This window comes from Alosa pseudoharengus, unplaced genomic scaffold, assembly GCF_046254945.1.
Source record: "Alosa pseudoharengus isolate Yale_2024_CS ecotype anadromous, Long Island Sound unplaced genomic scaffold, YU_APseudo_1.1 YU_APseudo_1.1_scf_4, whole genome shotgun sequence".
Lineage (NCBI taxonomy): Eukaryota > Metazoa > Chordata > Actinopteri > Clupeiformes > Clupeidae > Alosa > Alosa pseudoharengus.
This window is the reverse complement of record NW_027468774.1, coordinates 19,152,344-19,178,519: the sequence shown is the minus strand read 5'-3', so window position 1 is coordinate 19,178,519 and position 26,176 is coordinate 19,152,344. Positions and strand designations below refer to the sequence as shown.

Here is a 26,176-nt window from a genome sequence, read left to right as displayed (position 1 = left end):
GGGTATTGATCCCTCTGCTGTGTTCGATCTCCTGCATGCCACAGCCTGGTTTCTCGCTCCATTTAGTGAAGGCTAGGGTCAGCGAAAGCCATTGACCACTGCACACCAAGTCGTAATGACCTCTAAGGATGATGCTGGTGAATGTAGCACAAAGGTCAAAATGAATTTAGATGAAGTTGTCACTCCATTTTGAGCTATGCATATAATATATAGAATATCATGTTTGTTGGTTATCATTCTCCAAAACTTCAGCAACGTATACAATAGTCTCTCATTACCTGTGATACAAAAGCAACAGTGGAAAAATAATGAGATATGAGAAGAAGACCCACTCGCTGTACATACCAATCTCTACACAGTCCATCTTTATCTCCTTGAGGCCATCTCAGGTGGCATTCAGAGATGCTGTGAGTCTCTTCCCCCAAGGGGATGTGAAGCAGGGTTGGTGTCACATCTCTACACACTACTGGCTATCTGCCACCTTCTGTTGTGACAGACCTGACAACACATGAAACCAGGCCGTGAGATGTTCACACCAAGAGGATCCAGTAAATGCAACATTAGTTCAGTTGCAGTGTTATGGCAAACTGTGAACAGAAGTGGGGTTGTATGTACAGGTCTTAGGGCCTTATCTTATGCCCGCAGCATCGGGGTGCCAGGCAGGACTCAACATGCCTTCTCTAGTTTGTGACCAGTGTGGCACTTTACCTAAATAGCAAATCAATGGAAAACTGGGTTACAGCCAAAAAAACTGAGGTTTGCGGACTGATCTTAGATTGCTATTTTGACGCCACTGAAAATGATTACAACACCGACCAAGAAAAACCTGGTCTAAAAGGCACAGTATTTCACTTCACATCAAGAAACCTAGCTAATGAGTCCCTAGCCATGCATGTTGAATGTCAACCAATGTAAAACTAAGAAAATGTTATTTTAATATTAAACTCTTTATTGCATTGGAAAATTGAATGGATGAACTTGATAGCAAAGTCAAAAGGTTATATAGGTGTCCAAGAAGATGCCTGTATAATTTGAAATTAGTAGCAAAAGTCAGGTGGTGCAACCAGGTAAAATATTAAATTAAAGGGACACTATGCAAGATTTTCACCTTTACAAAGCCAATTTGATGGTAAACAAACTTGTAATAGGTGAATCGTTCACCTAGCATAGCTATACAGCATATATATGTAGCGAGTCCCTACCGAGAAAACCTCTACACATGCCAAAACCTGCATAGTATACCTTTAAACCAAGAAATAGTAGATTAAACTGAAGAACTGGTTGAAACATGTGTTGTACCTAATTATTCTATTAAACAATATACTTTTTAATTTGTGAAAGTATGTACTCACATTTTAAATGTAAAGTTGTATGTTGGAAAACCAAAATACCCGCCCTCTACAATAAAGTATTCATAGATTACTTTTATTACCAAGGTCAACTACAAAATAATAATGTGTTAAGCACTGTAGACACTCTCAGGTATACTTACAAAAAAAAAAAAAAACAAGTAATATCATAATAATTATTACGTTTGCAGGAAGTTATTATGTTGTATTAACTTCCCACCAAATGTAATAAATCACTGATTTAGTAATATTATATCAGTTTTTGTCAGTTGTAAGGGTATAGTCACCATCTAACCCCCCCCCCCCCTCCTTACCATCTAAACCAATCCCCCCCCCCTTACTTACAGTATCTCTACATTTACTAGGTGCCAAGCAAAAGCTACAAGGACACCCTTTGTGTTTTTTTTTGTTTTGTTATTATTTCACTTAAATAAATGCCATAATTGTAGTCTGTGGCAGCCCTTAGAACCGTGTAGTAAATAGTTTTTAAATGTTGTATATTTATAGGACTCTTTATGCAAAGTTGCATTGGATTCCATTGTGTTTGCCTTACACATAGTTTAAAACCTTTAGTGGGGGCCAAGAAGATTACTGCATAGGCAATAACTGTTTTTCTACCTTATTTTCATCACTTTTTTACTGGGGGCCAGGCTACACAGTTGTGAATGCACCCATAGTGTTTCTACCTTCTCTTACTGGAGGCCAAGCAGTAAAGCTGCGCTGTTTCTACCCTTCTAACTTATGTTTCACTAGTTCACATTCCGGAATTTGCATAAAGATAATAAATTAAGCATAATAGAAGAGCATGCCCCTGTGTTTTAAGCCCTCTGTCTTCCCTTAGTCTTTGTTGGTCTTTAATGTTGCTGATCATGTTGTTCATGCAGTTTTGCTTATTTTCCAAGTAAGAATTCCTGAGTATTCCGAGTTTGCTGTACCTTGCCTTGCCTTGCCTTGCCCTGTGTTTGCGTCTGACTGTCCCAGCAAACCAAAACAGAGGCAAGGCCTAACTGATAAAAAAAACGTATTAGATGACTTTAGAAACGTATACATTTTTCTTTGATTTGTTCATTGCTTCTTTACATGAGTAGCCTATTGATCGCTATTGTAGTGGAATGACACAAACGACAAATGAATGAAATAGCCTACCTCATGTGATGAACATTATAGAACATTACACAGTGTTTGTAATGATTAACAGGGATTTATTTGTCACATGTGTGTGTGTATGCGTCTGTGTGTGTGTGTGTGTGTGTGTGTGTGCGTGTATGTGCATGTGCATGTGCATGTGTGTGTATGTGCGTGTGTAGCTGATGTCAGCCAAAGATACCTGTGATTACAACGCCTCGCTTTTGCTTTTTCATTTTTAACTAGGTGGCGCTCAAACGAGGATTGAACGATATGGGATGGGTTGACATGGCCCCTTGAGACCAATATACGCAAAAAAGTTGGTCATCCTAGGCCCTACGGTTCTTGAGATATTCACAGAAAACTGTGTCCGGCCTACCTTGGGGGGCCCCGTGACGCGGGTGGGCGACGGATGCTTTTGCTGACTCCCACATTCTCCAACCATCACAGCATTCCATCTTCTAACAATCACAACGTAGCATGAGGTCAAAATGTATTATTTTTTATGTTCCTGTAACTTGGCATTTAGACATGGACATTGTATAACGACAGGTACTTGGTGGCCCTCACAAAAAGAAATCCGGAGGCCATAGCCAACCCCCCCATTCCCTTCACCCTGGGACCTGTCCCTATAAATAAATATGGGAGTCTGGGACCTGTCCCTATAAATATATTACATTTAAAAATAATTTACTATAAGGTTCTAGGGCTGCCACAGACTACAATTATGGCATTTATTTAAGTGAAATAATAACAAAAGAGGTGTCCATGTAGCTTTGCTTGGCTCCTAATAAAGGTGATGAATAATAAGTAGAGGTATAAGTAAAGAGGGGGGGGGGGGGGGGGGCGCTAAAAAGTTTTATGGTTATGAGATGGTTTAGATGGTGACAATTATTGACAACTATACCCTTACAACTGATATAACAGATATAATATCACTAAATCAGTGATTTATTACATTGGTGGGAAGTTAATGTAATAATATTTTAACCTTCCCACCAACGTAATAACTTTTAATGAACAAACGTAATAATTATTGCGTTGGTGGGAAATTAGGTTATTACGTTGGCAGTAGGCAACAGTTATTACGTTGGTGGGAAATTATTACATTGGCAGGATGATTACGTTTAAAACATGCTTATTTTGTGCAGATTTTTATTACGTTGGTGGATTATTTTGTTGGTGGGTTGGTTACAGGGCTTTTTTTTAAGAAACTTTTTGTTACGCGACCTGATATTGTTTGGGTGGTGAAATTGCAAATACAGTCTAAAATGTATTAAAACCCCTGTAAATGCTGCACAGCCATTAAACACAGTCTTCCAACATTCTTTCAATTTTTAAAGATTATTTTGAAAACAAGTTTTTAAAAGCCTTATTTGTTAATGACCCAAATAACAAAATCTAAGACTATTGTTGCTCAATATGTCCAGGCAACTGCAGAACGTGTGTGCGCACACACACACACACACACACACACCCCCACACACACACACACACACACACACACACACACATACACACACCTATTTCTGCAAAGCAAGCTTTGTTGGAATCCTTCTGTTGCATAGATGGTTGCACATGACAGCATTCCTTCTGCAGAGATGCATTCACTCGTCATTACAATAGCAATGTACCATGGTGAAAGTGCTCCTGGCTTTTGAAGGGAATGGGAGAAGGTATAGTTTATTGGATGTTACACCCAAAACACACCCATGCTTAAATAAGAAATGTAAGTACAACCATTTTGAACCTTGCACCTACCGTGTGATAATTTATTCTGCAGTCAAACTAGGAAAAATGAACTTAAACCATAAGCTTTAGATCACATGTTCTAGATCATCAAAATAGGGCCCTTAAACATAATGGGAGATGGCACTCTCATTGGTTTATTGCATGTTTTTCACAAAACACACCTATGATTAATTAAGAAACTGAAGAACAACCATTTTGAACACCTGGCGCAGAGACCACTTGTGCTGCTGTCAAAATATGTAAGTAAATGTGGATTTAGACACCCAAAACGCACTTACGTCTCACACTTCAAACAATCCATTGAGATCACTAAAAGAGAGCTCTCAGAGTGTATGACAGAGGATGGTGAGGGTTAAAGGAGGAGGGGAGGGGCCACTACTAGAGTAGAGATGTGGTGGAAGGGATGGGGGCTAAGAGCCATTCATATTACGTTAGCCCGAACTAAAAGGGAGATTATTCCTTGCATATTACAGCCCAGTCTTAATTAGGCTTGTCTGATGTGCGGCAGAACCATTATGTTTCCAATTAAGTTCCTATCAGCCGGCAGAAATAATGGGATATTGCACATCAAAAAAGTCTGGCATTACCACTCAGACAAGATTATGGCAACCATCTAATGGAGATCTGCCCATTGCAGGAGTGGTATGTCTGTGTGCATGGATGTGTATGTGTGTGTGTGTGTGTGTGTGTGTGTGTGTGTGTGTGTGTGTGTGTGTGTGTGTCTGCGTCAAGCCGCTGAACGAGACTTATCTTCTTCTTGCAGAGGCCAAACTCTCATCAGTCTCGTTGCCATCGGGTCATTTACACACGCAACCCAGCAAAATAGCCATTATGCACATCATGCCATTCACCAATCATCTGATGGATACACATGCTCCCACTCCCATCTGCCTTGTGTGGTTAGGGGAGACAAGAGAGAATCTCAAGGGGAATCTGACAATATGAGCAAACCCCGAAAACAAATCTTGATTGCTTCATTATTTGGCAAGGAGAAGAGGGTAGAGACTCCGAAGCTACTGTTTTTTTTTACTGTTATTTCCTGAATATGTGACAAATATTGACAGAATGAGGGACTGCTTCTCTCTTGGGGCCAGTCCTGGTCTCTCTGTTCTGTTTCATTTCACACAGAACCACGCTCTTATAGAACTATATTTAGAGGCAGAAAAGAGGGGAAACATCTTGTCACTCGAGAGCAGAAATCTACCAGAGGGACCGTTTCTTAGTCTTTATTAATGTGTCAGGTTAAAAGGGATCCTCAAAAGCACACTGTGCAAATATGAAAAAGACTGAAATTGAGGTATTCTTGAGGAAATAAACATCAGTGTGCTAAATGCATAAACAATCATCAGTTCTAATCATGGAAAATGTGCTACACACACACACACACACACACACACACACACACACACACACACAGACACACACACACACACACAAAAACAGACAAAATAAACTAGACAAAAATCTCTTACGGGTTGTAAACAGTATCAACATTCATCAGTTACATAAATAGCATTCATCGTTTTGCTAACAGTTTTGATATTGTCTCCCAGGCTCATGAATGGGAGGGCAGGAGGCCATTAGTATGAGGTTCCACATGACAGACAAACATGCATGTATAGCTTGCAGAGAACTAAAACCTTCCCTGTCAAATCACTAATAAGCACAATCCTTATGACTACATAATTAGTTCTGCCCAAATTCACAAGCACCACTTTGTCAACCACTGCTCAACAGCTGATATTTATTAATAAATAGGTAATAAATGGTAAACAACATTGGCTGTCTATGCAAAGATATTGTTTGCCCATTTTATGACCACTTACCAGGAAGTTAACACAAAAAAGCTTTTTAAGGGCTAAAGAGGTGGGGCACCCTCCTCTCTATATGAAAATGGTGCTGTTGTGCTGTAGAGCTATTTATGCACCAGGGCAGAGGGGTCTTCTCACATCTTAGAGGTTTGAGTGTTCAACAACACTGAGCACCAGGTCATGGGGGAATTTCAGATGATGAGGTGGAGCAGGTAGAGGGCTTTTAACAGAGCTTATTGCGGTTCCCTTTGCTGCTTAATATAAGACTAATTATAATAGTGTAACAATATTGATCGGCTGTCATGGAGAAGCAGTGACAGCTTTAAGGTTAGTTGTCATGGTGTTCTTTGCTAATGCTGTTTTGGGTGGTTTTTTTTTGTGTATCTGCATGATGTTAGATGGTTCCTGCAGATACAGTAGTGGTAGTTGTAGTTGACTACTTTTTATATTACACAGACATTAATGCTCAGGGTTCAGTCTAAATATAAATACTATTTGGGTCAAGATGAGATTTAGGAAATTGTCTGCATGTCTTTTTAAATACAGATATATTTATCCGTCCTTTCAGAAAGTGTTCCTTTACTTAATGCAATCTGCACTGCATTGCCAAAGGATAAGGCACTTCCTAAGCCTAGATTACAGGGGTCACTGAATGTGAGAAGCAGCTCTGAGAAAAAGAAAGAGGGGAGGGGGGTCAGTGCTGTCTCCCTGTGTATTTATTCCTATATTTTCCTTCATCTTGAGGCAACTGGTCTGACTCAGCAAAATGTATCATTCATGATGTGACCTGACACAGTGACTCAGAACACATTTCCAGACAGACCGTGCACATCCCGTTTGTTGGCTTGCCACACGGATTTCTGCTCCTGATCTCCAAAAAATGTCACACAAAGACAAAAGCGCTTCTACCAAATATGACTACGCTGCATACATCTGAACAGAACTGTCTCCACAATACAAACAAATAAATAAATCATGCACTTTGGGAATGTTGTTCTCAAGTGTGCTACCTACAGTATTTACTGCAGAAGAAGACTTATCAAATAAACTAGATGTACCGCATAGCGGTACAAAATATGACCGCCGCTCAGTCCTGTACATCCGTTCCGCGAAAATAAATCATACTAATCAATTTGTCTCCATCTTTTACTCCATCCCCCACTCTTGAAACTTTTGTGTATGCTTGTTTGGCATGCCTGTGTGTGTGTGCGGCTGCACAGAAAGTAGCCTACTGGCGCTGAAAAGGTGAATAGATTGTAGAATAGCCAAAGAAGTTGTAGCATTGTTATAAAACCTTTAAAATCTCTAAACAATCACAAGTAGGGCAGTTCATCACAGTTCATCCATTGCAACTGGAGTGATGAAAGGTCACTTACACCTGTAGGCTACATTGTATTTGGGAAAAGCAAAAGGTATCAGCATAATGTTATATTTGTATTTATTTATTTATTAATAAACAAAAACATCTCTGTCAGGTCCATGCCGTTTTCAAACAGCTATCAAAAACAAAGGTTATTTTTGGATGGATGGATTTTTTGTGAATGTTTCTTCTTCTACATAAGATTTTAGTCATCTTTAGTTCATGTACATTATTGTCAATGCACAAATTAAGTAACAGTAGTCTGAAACGAAATGCTGTTTTAACCAGTGGTGCAAATAACTGACATGTCCAAATGGGCCTTGATGAAATGCGTCACTAGACTGTTCATACACATTTTAACGGGCCAAAGTTGAAGAGCTGTTGTCCGTTATTGTTCGTGCAAATATTAGTGGTGTGCGATACTGTAAAATTTGGTCCAATACCAATTAAATACAGGGCCAGTATTGCAGATACCGATACCAATACTGATATTTGTAACTAAAAGCAGTTTATGTACTTTTATGCAGGGGCCGAACAGTGTGTTATGATTTATGACGTGAATAAAACATGAATATGCTAATGATTTTATGATTTCCACTGTTAATAATTTACAAACATTTCAGCAACGAAACATTGCAAAGCGGGCATGCAAGATGTGAAAGGAATGGTGTTTGCTTGACTGTAGGCTAGCCCTTGGTGAAACAGGAACAATGCATTTTGAACAAATTGAGAGATATTGGAAGTGAACTGAAATTAAAGTATCGATCCCATCACGCTGGTATCGATCCGATACCAATACCAATGTTGGTATCGATACTATCGATATTTGGATCGATATGCCCACCCCTAGCAAATATAGGCTGATTCATATTCCCTTGCATTGTGTAACTGAGGTCCATGGCTAGTCTGGCTTTCACCAGACCAAGCTCAATCTTTTAAGAAATCAAAAAATAAATAGCGGGCAGATCAGGCTGGGTTCACCCAGCCTAGTCCATAGGCGCCCGATATTGTTTAATTTTCCGATTGAGATATCCACGCTCTGGCTATTCTAAATGCAAAAATGCATCAGGGAGTGCAAAACTGTAACTAACAAACTAGATCCTAATAGAAAGCTGTTAGCTTCCCTAAGCTACAGGTAGGCCTATAAGGTAGGCCTATTTACAACATAAATTGTCAATAGGCTATATGCTGGCGACACAAATAAAATCTCCTATGGAAACCAATGGCTTACGCCTTACAGTATCAAGCGGACTTAAACTGCCATATCGTGGCGAAAAGTTGTAATAAAATTCATGCAGCTCCATGAGTCAAGGAAAGCGCGAATGAAGTAGCCACTTCTAAATGGGACCCACTACACAGTAGCTTAAGGTGTGTTGCTAAAGCAGCCATAATGAAATGAAGGTGTCATTGTTTGGATACTTCACACACACGTGCTTTTTAATCTCACAGACTACAACTACCAAGCTGGAATCAAAGCACATCGATTCCCCTCTCACACCCTGCACGCACTTAAATGCAACAAATGACAGTCGAAAAATACAATTACAGTGCTGCTATCAATTTGCTTGGTATAACCGCATTTATAGTTTTCTACAAATGCAATCAATCAAATTGGCCTCCATAACTCAACCAACGCTAACGGTAACATTATTGTACCTAGGTCCTTATTGATATTAGGCTATAAGATTAACGTACCTGCAGTAAAAACCAAGCATGTCCGATAAACATTCTCAGATTTATTTCGGCTTCAAGAAGAAATGGGAATTACATTTCATGTGAACATCGTCCTATCCTTATTAGACGTTCTCTGCGGTAAACTACAGTCCTTGTAGGAAGCGTCCATTGTTTTTCCAACCCACTTTTAACTTCCAACAAAATTACGTCTCATTGCAACGATGCGCCATCTAGTGGACAAACGACTACGTATCACCAATACTGGAAATGCAGCCATGATGATGATGATGAATATTTGGCTTTCTTTTAATCCTACTGAATTTGTAATTATGTATTGGCCGTTCTAATACTGATAGTATGTGCGTGCCTGTCTGTGTGTGCATGTGTATATGTGTGCACCGCATCTACAGGCCAATGAGTGTACAGTCACTAAATGTACACATAACCTAAATATTTTTAGACCCCCCCATGGATGAAATTCTACGAAACTTGGCATACCCCCAGAGAATGCCAGGTCAATCATACACATAACATTTGGTGCAGTTCTGAACATCTTAACTGAAGATAGGGGCGATTAAAGCAGAATGATATTGCATTTTCATTTTTTACCGGGGGGGTGCAAATCACAAATGAGTGATTATGGGCCAGGTTGATGAGGGCCCTTGAGACCATAAAAGACCACAAAAGATTCTTCATCCTCAGTGCCACGGTTCAGGTAGTTATTTAGGAAAAACTGCTTTTTTTGCGGTTCGGGGGGCCCAGCACAGGGGGGGGGGGGGAGTGGGCCCCGGGGACGAAACGAATTTTTACTGTAAAAGTCTAGTGGGGATACATACCCACCAAATTTCATGTGCACCGGTGTTTCAGTGTCCCGGGTATCGTTGACCAAAAATTCAGGAAGTAGATGACCGGAAAAAAAAAAAAAACTTGACAAAAAAAAAACCTTGACAATCCTCATATGACCGCTTTTAGCGGCGGTCATAATAAATCATGCACTTTGGGAATGTTGTTCTCAAGTGTGCTACCTACAGTATTTACTGCAGAAGAAGACTTATCAAATAAATAAATCATGCACTTTGGGAATGTTGTTCTCAAGTCTGCTACCTACAGTATTTACTGCAGAAGAAGACTTATCATCATGCTTCATCAAAGGTGGCTGTAATGGAAATAATAGCAAGGCTTAATGGAGAGCTACAAAGTAGTTTACTTTCATGTGCACATTGACAGCAGTGATGTGCTATAGATGTGGTTGCAATGTGTGTGGCTTCTGCTGCTGCGATCAATATTGATTTTTCTTCAAGCTCACATCTACCTTAAAACCATTATAGAGAAAAATGGCCAAGCAATTCACAGCACTATTCAATACAAAGATTTTGGTAGCAGCGATTATTGATGTAAGCATGGCTAAGTCAAGCATACTCTAATGGAAATCACACAGTAATGAACATATATTATGTGAGCATGCTTTTGAGAAATGCAAAAGTGAAAGTGCAGTTATCGATGATAATTGCTAACTTGGAATCACCAGATACTGTAAATCTGCTCAGGAAGTCAGAGAAGTATAAAGAGCATTTTATGTGTTGAAACAAAGTGTGTTTCTATATGCATGTATAGTTGATCTAGAATTAGACAATAACAGATTAGATTACAATATAACTAAAAGAATTTCTCCGTTCCCATTTTCCTGTCTGAATCAGAACCTGAACATCCTCCACTACAGCCCACAGCTGGTTGCCACCACAGCAACATCTGGCTCAACACTGCAGATCCAGCCTGGCCATGCTGAGATGAGGCTTTCATTGGCAGTTCTGAAACCTGTTAAATTTTTGCTCATTTTGCAAAAACAATCTGAAGGGCTATTTGCATCTTTTGACCTACCCCCACTGATGCCAAACTGAGCTAATTGCTTGTGATTGCTGACTGATTTTGTGATTACACCAGTGTGTTGACCAAAGATAACCTCTATGAATGTATAAATCTCTATGGATGGGAGAGGACTGAGGAAAAACAATGACCCCCATTATTCAGTTATGGAGCCTACATGTGATTGGAGCCTAACAGTTTGGCTTATTGCCCAATGCTAGAACAGCAGATTCAGAAAGTGGCATGTGTGTGTGTGTGTGTGTGTGTGTGTGTGTGTGTGTGTGTCTGTCTGTCTGTCTGTGTGAAAGATAAAGATATATATGAAGAGTTTGGTCCCAAAACGCCATGTCCACCATTTGAATGAATTTTCATATTTTTATTTTATTTTTTACATTTTGTTTTCCAAGGTATTTCAGTAGAACTGTAATTGGATATTGATATTTGATTTATCTTTACTCAATGAAAACACAACTGCAATTTGATTGATATTACCTGAAAAACACAATTAAATAGCCAGACTTTTTTTTAATGTTTTTTAAAACGGAGATATAGTGTTTTGGAAGCAAACTCTTCATATATTTAAATATATATATATATATATATATATATATATATTAGAGAGAGAGAGAGAGAGAGAGAGAGAATCATGATTCCCATTTAAAGACTTTTATTAGCATCACATCCCACCTTGTTAACATCCTCTCATCTCAGCCTGAAGCAGCTTTGGCACTCCTTGTGAAATTAAGAGACAGAGCGACGGAGAGCACTAAACTTCAAGGGGAATTAACCTTGTGTATGCTAGCCATGCAGAGTCTAGCCTTATCGCAGTCTCCCCACCATTCAGGATATACTATAAGAGCAGCGGTGATTTGTCTGCAGAGCCAGAGATGGCTAAGCCCTGCCACAGTGTATGCATTTAATTGCCTATTTATTTATCCATGCATTTTTTATGACCCTATTAAATTTATGATTGGGTTCAGTGACATCACCACACGACAGCAACGTTGCTGGGTGCTTTACTCAAACCCCTGCCGTTGGTGACACTTCCGAGGAGTTCCCTTGCAAAAGTCATTTGGTCACTGGCTCATTGCGCTTGTTGGTGGTGTGGCTTTTCTCAATATTGTGGCTCCAGTGTTGAAAGCATTCATCAAACACATGTGGCAATGTGAGTGATATTCTCTATTCTGTCCTTAACTGTCTAAGGGATTAGTTTCATTACAGCGGCTGATTGGCAGCCAGACATAATCTAGTGAAGCTATCAGGAGCAGCTGGAGCTCTGCATTTTGTCTCTCGCCACAAAATAATTGCCAAAGAGCATTTTAATTAAAGACAGTCAACTGCCACATGCCTTATTATCTGATGGGAATGGCTTCTTTCCAGGGCCGTAGTCACCATAGACATTGAGGGGGACGTGTCCCCCCCAATATTCAAATATGACCAAAATGTCCCCCCCAATATTCGGACATAGAAAAATAAAGAAAGAATAAAGCGCTTTACTAGGCCTACAGGAAACCAACACGTATCTGAAATGTAATCAAACGTAAATAACGCACAAATTAGTGACCTATGGTTCGAGTAGCCTACACCCCTGAGTGGTTTGTCCTGGTGATTTTCCGTTTTTCGTTAGTGGCGTGTGCTATCAAAAACTTCCATTTACTGCACCCTACTGCGGTGAGGTAGGGCTGTCAACAATATCGCAAAAGCTACCGGTACAATTTTCACAAAACTTCTTGGAAAGGTGTAGCACAGGCTAAGGAAATCCCATACATTTTTGGAGCCGATCAGACTGAATGGGAACATTTTCCATATTGTAGGCCTAGCCTATTCTCGCAATGATAGCGAAAGTGAAACGTTTTATTTTAAATGATGAATTTGTGCAAGCCTGTGTCATTTCTTTCACGTCTTTCAACATAAATAATGCATTCATATGCTAGTAGTAATGCCAGAAATTACCGTGTATAGGCAAAACGTGATCAAATGTGGCGATGTTTACAATAGGCCTACGTGATAGCCTACAGTTAATGTGAATCGCGGACAATAACCAAAGAAAGGAATTTGCACCTCCATTCACCAATTAAAGGCTGTAGTAGGCCTAGTGTTTCTACATGTTGGCACAAAATGTCATTTCTGTCAGAAGCCAGTCTATAATGCATACAGGGGTAACATGAGGTGAGTCAGACAGAAGAGGGGCCTGTCTTAGTAGCCTATTCCTGAATCTTGTCCCTTTCAAACTACGTTAAAATTGTGTGATTAGCCGCCAGCATAATAAAAATCTAAATTAAAAGACAAAATCTTATTAGGCTCTAAACCTATGAGTCTAATCCTTAATTTAAAAAAATCTTCAGGTTTAAGTAATAAGTCAAAGAACCACATTCTGTGTAATATAGAGGTTATCATAAGATACTCTAGTTTGTAATTTCTTTTAAAGTATAGGCCTACATTTTGAACACAAATGGAGTCACGGGTCCAGGGATGGACCAGTGAAGTTGCTTCTTCTCCACCCTTCTCTTTTCACAAAACTCAGGGGGGGGTTGGAATAACCTAATTAACTGACCTTGTTTGTGATTTTTAATCCCCCCAATGTTGACATCATGACTACGGCCTTGCTTCTTTCAAGTGTACTGTAAATAAGCTAGCAGTTTCTTATACATAGACATTTATGAGAAGTTATGAAAAGTTGATAAAACTTCCACCAGTCATATTTTTTCTTAAAACTCCACCTCCACAAAAGATTATGTGCATATCTCATTGTTTTATACAAGAGTCAATAGGAAAAGCTCCAACTCTTGAATGCATTTATGCCCACAGTAATTTTGCCTGGACCAGTTTTAAACCGAACTATAAGTATCTGCTGGCAAACCTATGACATCTAATTAGGGATGTAGTGTGCCTCCTTCTCCCAAAAATAGGTGATCCCTCACCGCCAGCTACGTGACTATTGTTACAGTTCCACCCAGTGAGTCTCCGACAGCCTCTGACAGTCTCAAGAAATGGGCATCTCTAAAAAGCCAGGCTGCCACTGAGACATATTTCATTCTCCTCTGACACCAGCTCTAAATGGAGGCCAGACTGTCTGACAGTGGCAGAGGGTGGAGATTAGGGAATCATCTCTTTTCTCTTTATCGATCGGCTCGAGATGGGCCTGACATCCACATTAAACAAATGATTGCAAATATATTGGCCGGTGAAGGAAGTGCCCAGTGAAATGATGGGATTGCGATGGCAGCCGTCCACTCTTTGCATCATGATACTGTCCTTTATCTTCTCAGCTGCAGTAATGCGGGGTGATGCTTGGCACATGCAAGAGCTTTTTGATGCTTGAAATGAAAAATGTGTCTTTATCTAATTTATGTGGGTTGCTTTCGATAGCAGGCAGGGCTCATGACAATAAGGGGATGAGAACTAAACCTTATAATACAGAACACAAATACTCAAAATCACAGATACTTCAAGCAGAAGAGTTTGTCTTGGAGTGATTTCTTGAAGTTATAGTGTGTTGACAAAGACAAAGTCTATGGCGTTTATGTTGTTGTGATGGTGGTACAGTAACTGTATTTCTACAACAACCCAGACCAGAGAGACAACCTGATGTACCACCAGTGGGATTCAAAGCATAAATACATGCACTTATACATACAGTATACATAGATATATGTTTATATTTTCATTTATTTATATGTCCTGATGCCATAGCATGAATAATTTCCAGAACGATGCGGTGACCATACCCATCACCGCTGATTTTGTCCCAATCCATTCCGTTAATTGGAATTAATTGTGATTAAGTCGAGTCAATAGCTGTGTAGTCGGTGGAACAGGGTTAATGTTGATTCATTTTACAAACACAACTCTCTGTTACTTAAGAAATAGCTTGAAGTATGGAAAACAAATCATGTGCCATTTCATTTTACACCTCATTTGCCAGGCTAAGCAGATAGGCCATTACTGCCTGGTGGCAGAAGGCGGCCTCTAAAGAGAGTGGCTCGCTAATGGCATTGGAATTAGCAAAGCTAAGTGTTTCACACTCTAAAGGTCAAGGCTTTGCAATGATGGAATATTAGCTTGTGTTGCACAAATGAAATCAATTACCCCAGTGCTCTCCGAGAGAAAAATCATTCTGGAATATGAAAAAGGAAAAAAGAGGAATGTGTTAGCTGGGGTCAAGGCTGGCCTGCGTTGTATGATTTGATATGAATTTCTCACAGGGGACCGACTCAAATAAAAGCCTCTTGGTGGTGCATTTTATTACGCTCATGGATGAGTTTTTTATCTAGCTGCGGCTCCACATCCGTGATTGGCATGACAGGTTTCCCAGAATAATTCATCGAGCCAGAGTCCGATCTCCTGAATCATAAACCACAAGCTAGCCACATCAGCATCCAGCCTCCTCATTACCATTGCTGAATAGTGCTATTGCAGGGTAAATAATGCATCTCACTCCTACATGGGTGATAGTTCTAACACAACACAATCTTCTTTTTCCATCTGCAAACAGTATCCACTTCAAGTGCCCATGCTCTCAACTTTGTCTTATTTTGTTCTCGCTAATAAAAGAGGAATTGTCTTGAATTATAGCACTATATTCAGTATGTGATGAATGATGGTGAGATGGTTTTTGGAGTGAGTGGATGGAAGCTGCTCTCTTCATATCTCACATGCAATTCCTGGTGGAGCAGTGTGTGGTACGCTCTGTGGCCAAACCATGATGTATTCATTCAGGGCTGTGGCTTAGCAGCAGTAATGGATGATGGCGGGGAGAGGCAGATGCAAGTGGCTCAGACCCAAATTTGACACACTGATGCAGAAATCCATCAGAGTGGTGCTTAAGACACTAAGAGGGTGGAGCTGGCCATCAAAGGCAATTAAGCTCTATAGCGCGATGTCAGACAGGTCCGAGGGACAGAAGCGCGCACTCTACAAACTAGTCACTGGGGGCACAATGTGCAAAACTGTGACCATACACAACAACGAACGAACCAGGAGAGTAATTCATGTTCACTAAGACATTTTATGTTTCACCTCATCCATCTCAAGGAGAGCAACTACAGTATATTAATTACATTATTTTACATTCATTACATCACATTTATCAGCCCAGGCCTTGCAGTTCTTTTCTGATGGATGTAAAATTGTAACTTTTCATGATATTGCCCTGAGAACATTTAGCTTCTGTTAAAGCCTGATGAAGCGAAATGCATCCTTCAGAGGGCCATGTATGCACTGACCATCAGAAAGCTTTGAGCTGACCGGAGCTTGTGATTACCGTAATATGAGCGTAAACAGGATTAGTGGCAAAGTTCCATGATTCCAGACTGATTTGGTGAGACATGCCCATCAGTAATCACACAGAGAGAGTGTTGGGCCCCCAGCTCGGTGACGATGAACATGAGTGACATATGGTCACGAGGGAAATAGCAACAGTAGCCGGCGCCCGCACATTTTATCCTCCGGATTGTCATTTGTATATTTTACATGCAATTACGCACTCAGTGAGTCGGCGTGACTGAATTAGTGCGGATGGGATCACAATGCAAAGTGACAGCGGGCTCTAATACGTATATCTAATCCCACAAACTGTCAGTCACCAGGGCGCTGCAGCCACAGAGCCTGTCGTGCAGAGCCATGCATGTCCCATCACCGCCGTGAATGAAACAGACCAATTACATAAACAAGTGCAGCCTCAATTCTACAGACAGACTTCATCAAGGGGGGAGAAATTGAATAGAAGCACGGAATTTACTGTACATATGGTTATGGTTATGGTTATGGTTATGGATTTAGCAGACGCCTTTGTCCAAAGCGACATATAAATACAAAACAACATAATAATATTTAAAAATGAACAGGGAACAGATTAAAATCTAGGTCAAATATAGTAAGGAGAATAGTTGTAGTACACAATAATATCAATTCAATCAATAGCCTAATAAAAAAAGCAATGTAAAAAAGGGGAAAGGCAATAATAAAACAATAATGTCAATTCAATCAATAATATAAAAACAATAACATGCTAAGACTACATTAAGGAGAATATCAATAATAAACAATAATGTTAAATTAATAAAAACAACATTATATAAACCATAACACATAAGCGCTTAAACAACTAAGTATATGTTGAATAGGAATGTCTTTAGACCCCTCTTAAACGACCCAAAACTACCACAGGAACGGAGAGCACTGGGCAGTTCATTCCACCAACATGGAACCACACATATCAGTGTGTGAATTAAACAATATAAATACCGGCAGGGTAATGCATTATCAGAACAATCTTGACGGGGTTCATTGCTTTTCTTTCTTTTCCTTTTTTTTTCTTTTCTTTCACATTGATTGGAAAAGAAAGAATTTTTCTACAAAAAGAATAATTCGTTTTGTAATGGGAAGAAGGGCATTTCAACAGGACAATATTGTATTAAGATCCTGTACAGGAAACGGAGGTTGCCAGACATTAACTGATACTCATTTGATTATACAGCACTTAAATGTTCTTAAATGTTCATATTTGATTGTCTGAGTAATATTCTCCCTGCAGCCTGAACCTATTGCTCCCCGATGGTCTTAGCATACCTCTGGGTGAAATTATGCTTAGGCGAGGATCACATCAGCCAGCAGCAAGCGGCAGCAGCAAACGTAACGCAACGCTCAGACCATAATAAGTTTTATCTCGTTCCATAAGCAACACAAACGGTTTGTCAATTGAATACGCTCGCGTTGCGCTTTGAAAGTTGAACCAAGTTCAACGCTCAGCTTGTTCCAGTTGAACCAAGTTCAACGCTAGCATTACACCAGCGTTGCCACCGTTCCGCTGCCGAACCATAGAGAACAATAGGAAACCTGCCACTTGCCGCTGGCTAATGTGATCCCCGCCTTACTAATAAAGGTAAACTAACTAGATGTACCGCATAGCGGTACAAAATATGACCGCCGCTCAGTCCTGTACATCCATTCCGCGAAAATAAATCATATTAATGAATTTGTCTCCATCTTCTACTCCATCCCCCACTCTTGAAACTTTTGTGTATGCTTGTTTGGAATGTGTGTTTGCGGGCCGCACAAAGTAGCCTACTGGCGCTGCAAAGATTTGTTAGCCTAGAAATCTAGACGCGCCCCTAGCGGCAGCTGCCAGGGCTAGTCTAGCAACTCTCTGTTGACTTGTGAGCTCTAGAAATCGAAACTAAATCTGGCATTGAAATCGTGTATAGAGTCGTTTGTTGGGCTTAACATGATTGATGGCAGAGTTGCAACGGTTTGGCTTGAATTCCCTGCTACTTGAAAACAAATATCCTATTGCGTCCTATTGCGTGCATTGGGAAAGACAACTGATTATCCCGACCCTCTGACTGAGCACTGCGAACGGTGAGTGCCCAGACCCTACATTATAATGTGGGTCTGGCTCGCCAGGCTAAAGATTTGTAGCACTTGTAGCATTGTTATAAAACCTTTAAAATCTCTAAACAATCACAAGTAGGGCAGTTCATCATCCATTGCAACTGGACTGATGAAAGGTACACCTGTAGGCTACATTGTATTTGGGAAAAGCAGAAGGTAGCAGCATAATGTATTTATTTATTTATTATTAAACAAAACAATCCCTATAGTTATGAACAGTACTTTAATCATTTCCATATTTAATTTTACGCACATATTTAATTTGCGGGAGTGCAGTGAATCATCGGTTTGTCCCGCACCCGCGAACGCACCTCTCTCGTCCCAGCCGCTCCCGCAAAGAGCTTTCAAAAGTTGTCCCGCGCCGCACTCTTTTGCGTCGGGACCCGCGGGTTTACCGCGGGAGTGCAGACCTCTACTATAGCCTAATAAGATTTTGTCTTTTAATTTAGATTTTATTATGCTGGCGTCTAATCACACAATTTTAAGTTAGAAAGGGACAGGATTCAGGAATAGGCTACTAAGACAGGCCCCTCTTCTGTCTGACTCACCTCATGTTACCCCTTGCATTATAGACTGGCTAGAAACACTTGGCCTAGGCTACAGCCTTTAATTGGTGAATGGAGGTGCAAATTCTTTTCTTTGGTTATTGTCCGCGATTCACATTAACTGTAGGCTATCACTGCCAGTGCATTGTAAAAGGTTGTTCCAACTTGTGTGCCCGCGCCACATTTGATTCCTATGTTTTGCCTGCATGGATACACGATTGAGTGCGCATCTAAATAATATGCAAGCTGCAACAACCATTTCTAAGAGCCCTATAAACGGCAATTTCTGGCATTATACTACTAGCATATGAATGCATTATTTATGTTGAAAGACATGTGAAAGAAATGAATGACACAGGCTTGCACAAATTCATAATTTAAAATAAAACGTTTCACTTTCGCTATCATTGCGAGAATAGGCTACAATGGAAAAAGTTCCCTGTAAGGCTCCAAAAATATATGGGATTTCCCTAGCCTGTGCTACACCTTTCCAACAAGTTTTGTGAAAATTGTACCAGTAGGCCTATAGCTTTTGCAAAATTGTCCCTACCTCACCGCAGTAGGGTGCAGTAAATGAAAGCTTTTAATAGCGCACGCCACTAACGAAAAACGGAAAACCACCAGGACAAACCACTCAGGGGTGTAGGCTACTCTGGAACCATCACTAGGTCACTAATTTGTGCGTTATTTACGTTTGATTACATTTCAGATGGTGGTGCGTGTTGGTTTCCTGTATGCCTAGTAGGCCTATAGCCTAGCGTTTTTTTCTTTCTTTATTTTTCTATGTCCGTATATTGGGGGGGACATTTTTGACTACGGCCCTGAACCCAGCTGTTTAGTAGCAGATAATGTCATCCATCAGGCAAGTCAGGGGCGGAGCTTGAGGGGGTGCGGGAGGTGCGGCACGCCCCCGGCCCGGGACCCGCACAAGGCCGAAGGAGCTAAGATGCTTTTCAATCATTTTCATCAGAGTGGGACGTATTAGGCTTATAGGTTGCCCCAGTCAGGACGAGTTATGACTCACGGTTGCTGAAAAGTTTTGAAATTTACTTTGATGATTTAGTAGGTGTAAAATATTGAATAAAATGTTCTGCTGTATGACTGGCTTTATTTTAACTCTCATATTGAACTTTACGACGTGCAAATTTACAAAATTGGATCAACGATATTGTCTCCTACAGGCTCAATGAGAGAACACTTACACTTACATGATTTTGGTTTCGATTTTATAATTGGAGTAAGTCTTTGTGACAACACGTCATGATACATTTGATAATGTTTGATCGTTGTTTTGGTATGAAGAATCTTTTACGTAGCCTAATGAATGCGCTCTAGAAAGGTAAAGTAGCCTAACCTAGGCCTATGCGCTCTGTGTCTGAGTCCGTGCACGTCCGCAATTGATTACGTTCCTCAAATGGAGAACACATCAATCCCATGGTATTTTTTGCCCTAAAATGCATGAAACATGCAAGTTCAAAATCCCGCCGGTACGTTACATCTCGGTTTCATATTTGCCTAGGCTAGCCTACAATAAATGAATTGAACGAACTCAACTGACAACAGGTATACTGATTCGGTCATTGAGACTACAGAATACAGACTACAGAATACAGTACAACAAACGTTCTGTCTTTCTGAAGTTTATTTTTGTATTCCGGGGTACAGTAGCCTAATTGCCTAATGTCTTGACAATAGTTCTATTTCATTTCTACTGACCGCCAGAGGCGGTGCTTTCAGCACCTGGATTTCCATGCACGTGCAGGTCGAGTTTTTATATCAACAAAGTCACTCGTGACATGGGGTGACGCATGACCCCGCCCCGGTACTTAAGGTGCGCTCACCCCGGAAGTGACCTCTTGAAATCTTCTCGTGTGGAAGCAGGTTGTTAGCATATTTTAACTAACGCTGGAGTCTTTTCAAACCGTACGGTTGGATCTGCGATTTCTCGCCCTCTTATAAGACTGCGATTTGTCTACGTGACTTTCTATTATGATCGGTAAGTACACTTTTCTTTATTGATACCGTTACGAGTGAGCTCGCTCTACTGCGGTAACTAGGCCTATGGAATCGTTTGGGTGTTTTTTCGCCTTCTAAGCGATTCAGGGTGCCTTAAATACATTTTTGTTTAATGAAATGCCTTCGCGGTCTCGCAGGCTTCTTGAGTTAATGACGGATCTTGTGTTTTCCGCAACGTCTTCCTAAGTGAGTTTGAATTCAAGCGAATTCCTTTTTTGTATTGGAAGTGCTAATTTCACGTTTAGGATATTGTTTGTTCGCGTTTTCAAACGATCTCTTCTGTTTCTTATTTATAAACTAAGGCGGCGAGGTGAGCGTGTGTTCGCTCCTTATTTGCGCATATTTGTTTAGCCTACTGCATTTGATAGCCTCCTTGATTTTGTTTTTGTTGGTTGTTGGTAGTATAGGCCAACCGTTAATTTGTGAATTAAGCTATTGTTTGAGGCATGTTTATGATTTGTGTAGACTGCCGGGCTCCTCTGGAACCGGAGGATGGCCACGATAAGTGTCCAAGCTGTCTGGGCATGGAACATTTAAGGCAGGGATTGACAGACCAGGCTTGCATGAATTGCAGTTGCCTGAGCGTAGCTGCAAGGACTGCTAGGCTAGCCCAACTAGAATGGGGGTTAAACTCCCAACCACCCCCTGCAAGGAGCCGCATAGGGTCTCCAAAAGCTCGGAAACGCAGAGCACACACACGGGAGGCCCCTGCTAAAAGGAGGCTTAAACTCCCTAGGCCAGATCCTTTAAACCAGATGGTGGAAGACATGGCTTCGGAGTTCGCTCAGATTAAAGCGATGCTCCTTAATCTACAAGGTCCGGGAGCACAGCCTGCTGGCGATCACGCAGCAGCCGCTTCAAGGTCTTCATCAGAGCAGCCCCCTGTGCTGTCCCCAGCTGGGGGTGCCCGAGGGGAGGATGTGCTCTCTATCAGGGCCTCGGAGAGCCTATCGACGGTTGATGAGTGGGCAGATGATCTGGGAGATGCAGGGTCTTATGGCTCTTACACCCAGGATGCTTCTGGACACAGCTCACTGAAGGGCTCAGTTGCTAGCCACACATTCAAACCCGCTGTGAAGATAGCGCTGGCACGCCTGGGCTTAGATGCAGCACCAGCGCAGGTAGGTATGCAGAGCGCCTTTTTCAAGCAGGCCCCTTCTACTGCATCTTTTAGAGTGCCTCCTTCAGCTCCTTTGATTGAGGAGTTACAGAGATGCTGGGCTGACCCCAGATGTTTCTCCCATCTCCCCAGCGACTGCAGAACCCTGGCTAGTATGCAGGATGCAGCCAGTCATGGGCTGGACCGCATGCCGTGTATAGAGCCGGCACTTGCCGCCCTTATCCTTTCACCTGATGAGGCATTAAGGCCAGATGCTCGTTGTCCCCGGCCACAGTGTCGCCTGACTGACGAGCTTATTGGGAAGAGCTATGACTCAGCGGTGCGGGCTGCGCGTATAGGCAACTCAATGTCGCACCTTATACTGTCCCTGTCGCAGACCCTCCAGTCCTCTGGAGCAGACCAGTCGGCAGAAGTGCTGAGTGAGGCCTCACTGAAAGCATTTGGGTACATGACAAGGGAACTGGGGAGACTAATGTCGTCCCTGACCCTGACACGGCGACAGATATGGCTGGCTCAGTCACCATTGTCTGAGCCCTGCAGGAAAGCCCTTCGTTGTCTCACGGTGGTTCCTGGACAACTCTTTGGGCCTGCCGCACAGCAAATGCTCGAACGCAGCCTACAGGTAACGCAAACCAGGCAGCAGTTTGCTAGCCTGCGCCGTGCATCTGTTCGGGGACAGAGGCCTGCTACGGCGGGTGATACTCTTCAGCCAATAAGGCGGACCTTTGCACAGGGGTCAACAAGGCCAGAGCGGTTTCGCCGGCCTGCTGACAACCAGCCCTCTCACAGGGAACGGCACACGCCTGAATATCGCCCCTTTCGGAGTAGGAGGGGGCGAGGAGGTAGACAGTGACGTCTTCAGGCCGGCGGTCGGACGATTCACCAGAGAACAGCTCAATTACTGGGAAGCGAATACAGCAGACCCCTGGGTAGTGTCAACCCTGTCAAAAGGGTACACCATCCAGTTCAAGCACCGACCGCCGAGGTTTCAAGGGGTCAAAATGACTGTGATGAAGGACCAGGGCAAGGCTCTGGCCCTGCGCCAGGAGGTTCGAGCAACTAGGGCCACCATCACAAGACAGTGGGTTCTATTCCACATATTTTTTAATTCCAAAGAAGGGTGGTGGACTTCGCCCCATACTGGATCTAAGGCAGTTGAACAGCCATCTAAAGGTATTCAAATTCCATATGCTTCACACAGCAGAGGTATTACAAAGCGTCAAGCAAGATGTCTGGTTTACAACCATAGATCTGAAAGATGCATATTTTCATATTTTCATATTCCAATTGCACTTCACCACAGGCAATTCCTCCGCTTCGCTTTCGAGGGGAGGTCTTACCAGTTCCGGGTCCTGCCATCGGAATCTCTCTGGCCCCCCGGACCTTCACAAGAATTGCTGCGGCAGCCCTGGCTCCGCTTCAAGGCAGAGGTATGCGCATCCTTCCTTACCTAGACGATTGGCTTCTCTGTTCCCAGACAAGGGCAGAGGCATTAAGGGACTCAGCCCTACTAGTCGCTCATGTCACCAGGCTAGGGCTAACTGTGAATTTCGGGAAGAGCTCCCTAATCCCCAGCCAGCAGACAGTGTTCATTGGAATCGAACTGGACTCGCAGACAATGAGGGCGACCCCATCTCAGAGGAGGGTAGGCGAGATTCTCCTCCGCATAGTGTGATTTAGAAGAGGCCGAGCTCTGACGCTCAGGTCCTTCCAGGTGCTGTTGGGCATGCTTACGGCAGCTTCTTCCGTCGTCCCCCTGGGCCTCCTTTCTTTGAGGCCTCTCCAAATATGGATGAACAGGCTAGGGTTGCATCCAAAGCACCACAGGCACAGACTGGTGACTGTTACCGCCAGTTGCCTAAAAGGGTTACAGCCATGGAAGGAGCGTTCGTTCCTAACTGCCGGGGTTCGTTTAGGGATCATACCTTCTCGCAGAGAAGTGGTAGAGACCGACGCATCCCTGGCCGGATGGGGGGCTGTTTGGCAGTGCAGAACTGCCCAAGGCACATGGGACCCTCGACAGAGGGAACAACACATAAATGTGTTGGAGCTACAGGCAGTCGCTCTTGCTCTCGAGCATTTCCTGCCAGTCTTAGCAGGGAGACTTGTAAGGACAGACAACATGTCAGTGGTTTACCATATCAACCACCAGGGGAGCACAAGGTCTCTAGCGTCCCTGAGGCTGATTCAGCAGCTACTCTCATGGGCCTACCCTCAGCTATTGAGCCTGAGGGCAATGCACATCCCAGGCACACGGAATGTCACGGCGGACTTCTTGTCCAGGCAACAACCCGATCCAGGGGAATGGAGGCTGAACCTAGAAGTGGTGCACGCCATCTGGCACCAATATGGCAGAGCGGAGGTGGATCTTTTCGCCTCTCAAGCCACAACACACTGCCCCCTCTGGTTCTCACTCAGGGAGTCAACAAGCCCCTTGGGCCAGGATGCACTGGCGCATGGGTGGCCCCAGCAGCTCCTGTATGCATTCCCCCCACTCCCGCTCATACTACCCACTCTAGAGAGGATTCTCCGGGAGGGCCACCAAGTGCTGCTTGTAGCCCCCAGGTGGCCAGGGAGAGTCTGGTTCCCGGTGCTATACAGCCTGCTGGACGGACAGCCTTGGCGTCTCCCTGTGCGCACAGACCTCCTCTCTCAACTGGGTGGCCGGATCTGGCATCCGAACCCAGCACGATTGCAACTTTGGGTGTGGCCTCTGAAGGGCCTGAACCACTGCTAGGGGCATGTGACCCTGCAGTGATACAGACTATCCACAACTCACGGGCACCCTCCACTAATGCGCTTTACGCTAATAGGTGGAAGCTTTTTATACAATGGTGCCAAGAACATGGACAGGAGCCAACACGTTGCCCGATACCGGCTATCCTCAGTTTTCTACAATCACGGTTTGATGACGGACTGGCGGCATCCACTATGAAGGTGTATGTAGCTGCAATATCAGCTAGGCATAACAAGGTAGAGGGAGTTACAGTGGGATCCCATAGTCTGGTGACCCGTTTTCTCAAGGGTGCTCAGCGACTGAGGCCCCCTCAAAGAAGGATAATACCTTCCTGGGACTTGCCGCTGGTGCTGAAGGCACTGTGTCGTCACCCGTTCGAACCTCTGGGGAGGTCAGGATTAAAATGGTTGTCTTTGAAGACGGCTTTTCTCCTAGCCATGTCATCGGCGAAGAGAGTGGGGGAGCTACACGCGCTGTCTGTTAGCCGGAGTGCCTTCAATGGAGTTCCAATGGCACAGGGGTGACCCTGTGGCCGAACCCGGCATTTTTACCCAAAACCTTCTCTGCAACGTATGCTAACCAGCCGCTCAGTCTGGGAGCATTCGAGCCCCCAGCCCAGGGGGAGGAACCGGGGCAAGGTGACATTCTTCTATGCCCAGTCTGAGTATTGAAAGCCTATATTGAACAGACCGCTGCCCTCCGGCAGTCAGATTCATCATTCATCTGCCACACTGGACATGCGCAGGGCCTGGCTTTGTCCAAGCAACGGCTATCCAAGTGGATCGTGGAGGCCATCAGCTATGCCTACTCTGATAGTGGCTTACCGGTTCCACCTCGCGTTCGTGGTCACTCGACTTGGAGTGTGGCTGCGTCATGGGCAGTACTATGCGGAGTCCCACTTTCTGACATATGCATGGCGGCCTCATGGGCATCGACTTGCACATTTGCAAGGTTTTATAGGGTCAATGTGGCCACGAACCTCGTAGCCACAGCCGCCCTCTCAAGCCATTAAAAGGGTATGTAGATCTTCCTCGTGACCATGTTGGTATTTGTCATCCAGGTGCTGAAAGCACCGCCTCTGGCGGTCAGTAGAAATGAAATAGAACGATGGTTACGTATGTAACCGCGGTTCTATGAATTTCGGATGACCGCCAGAGCTTGGCAGTCACTCGGAAGGCGGACGAGAAGATTGCCAAGAGGTCACTTCCGGGGTGAGCGCACCTTAAGTACCGGGGCGGGGTCATGCGTCACCCCATGTCACGAGTGACTTTGTTGATATAAACACTCGACCTGCACGTGCATGTGATGGAAATCCAGGTGCTGAAAGCACCGCCTCTGGCGGTCATCCGAAATTCATAGAACCGCGGTTACATACGTAACCATCGTTTTTCTTACCGGCTTGCTGTTTAAACTGACTGCGCCGCTCTGAACT

General features: G+C 43.0%; 1 long non-coding RNA gene across 1 annotated transcript in view; it reads right to left on the bottom strand.

The window, feature by feature from the left end:
- Window positions 1-422: 422 nt before the first annotated feature.
- LOC143101673 (uncharacterized) overlaps window positions 423-26,176 on the bottom strand; it is a 45,214-nt gene continuing 19,460 nt past the window's right edge. The window contains exon 3 of the long non-coding RNA XR_012982512.1: window positions 423-498. This is a non-coding gene — a long non-coding RNA (uncharacterized LOC143101673). The remainder of the gene's footprint in view (window positions 499-26,176) is intronic.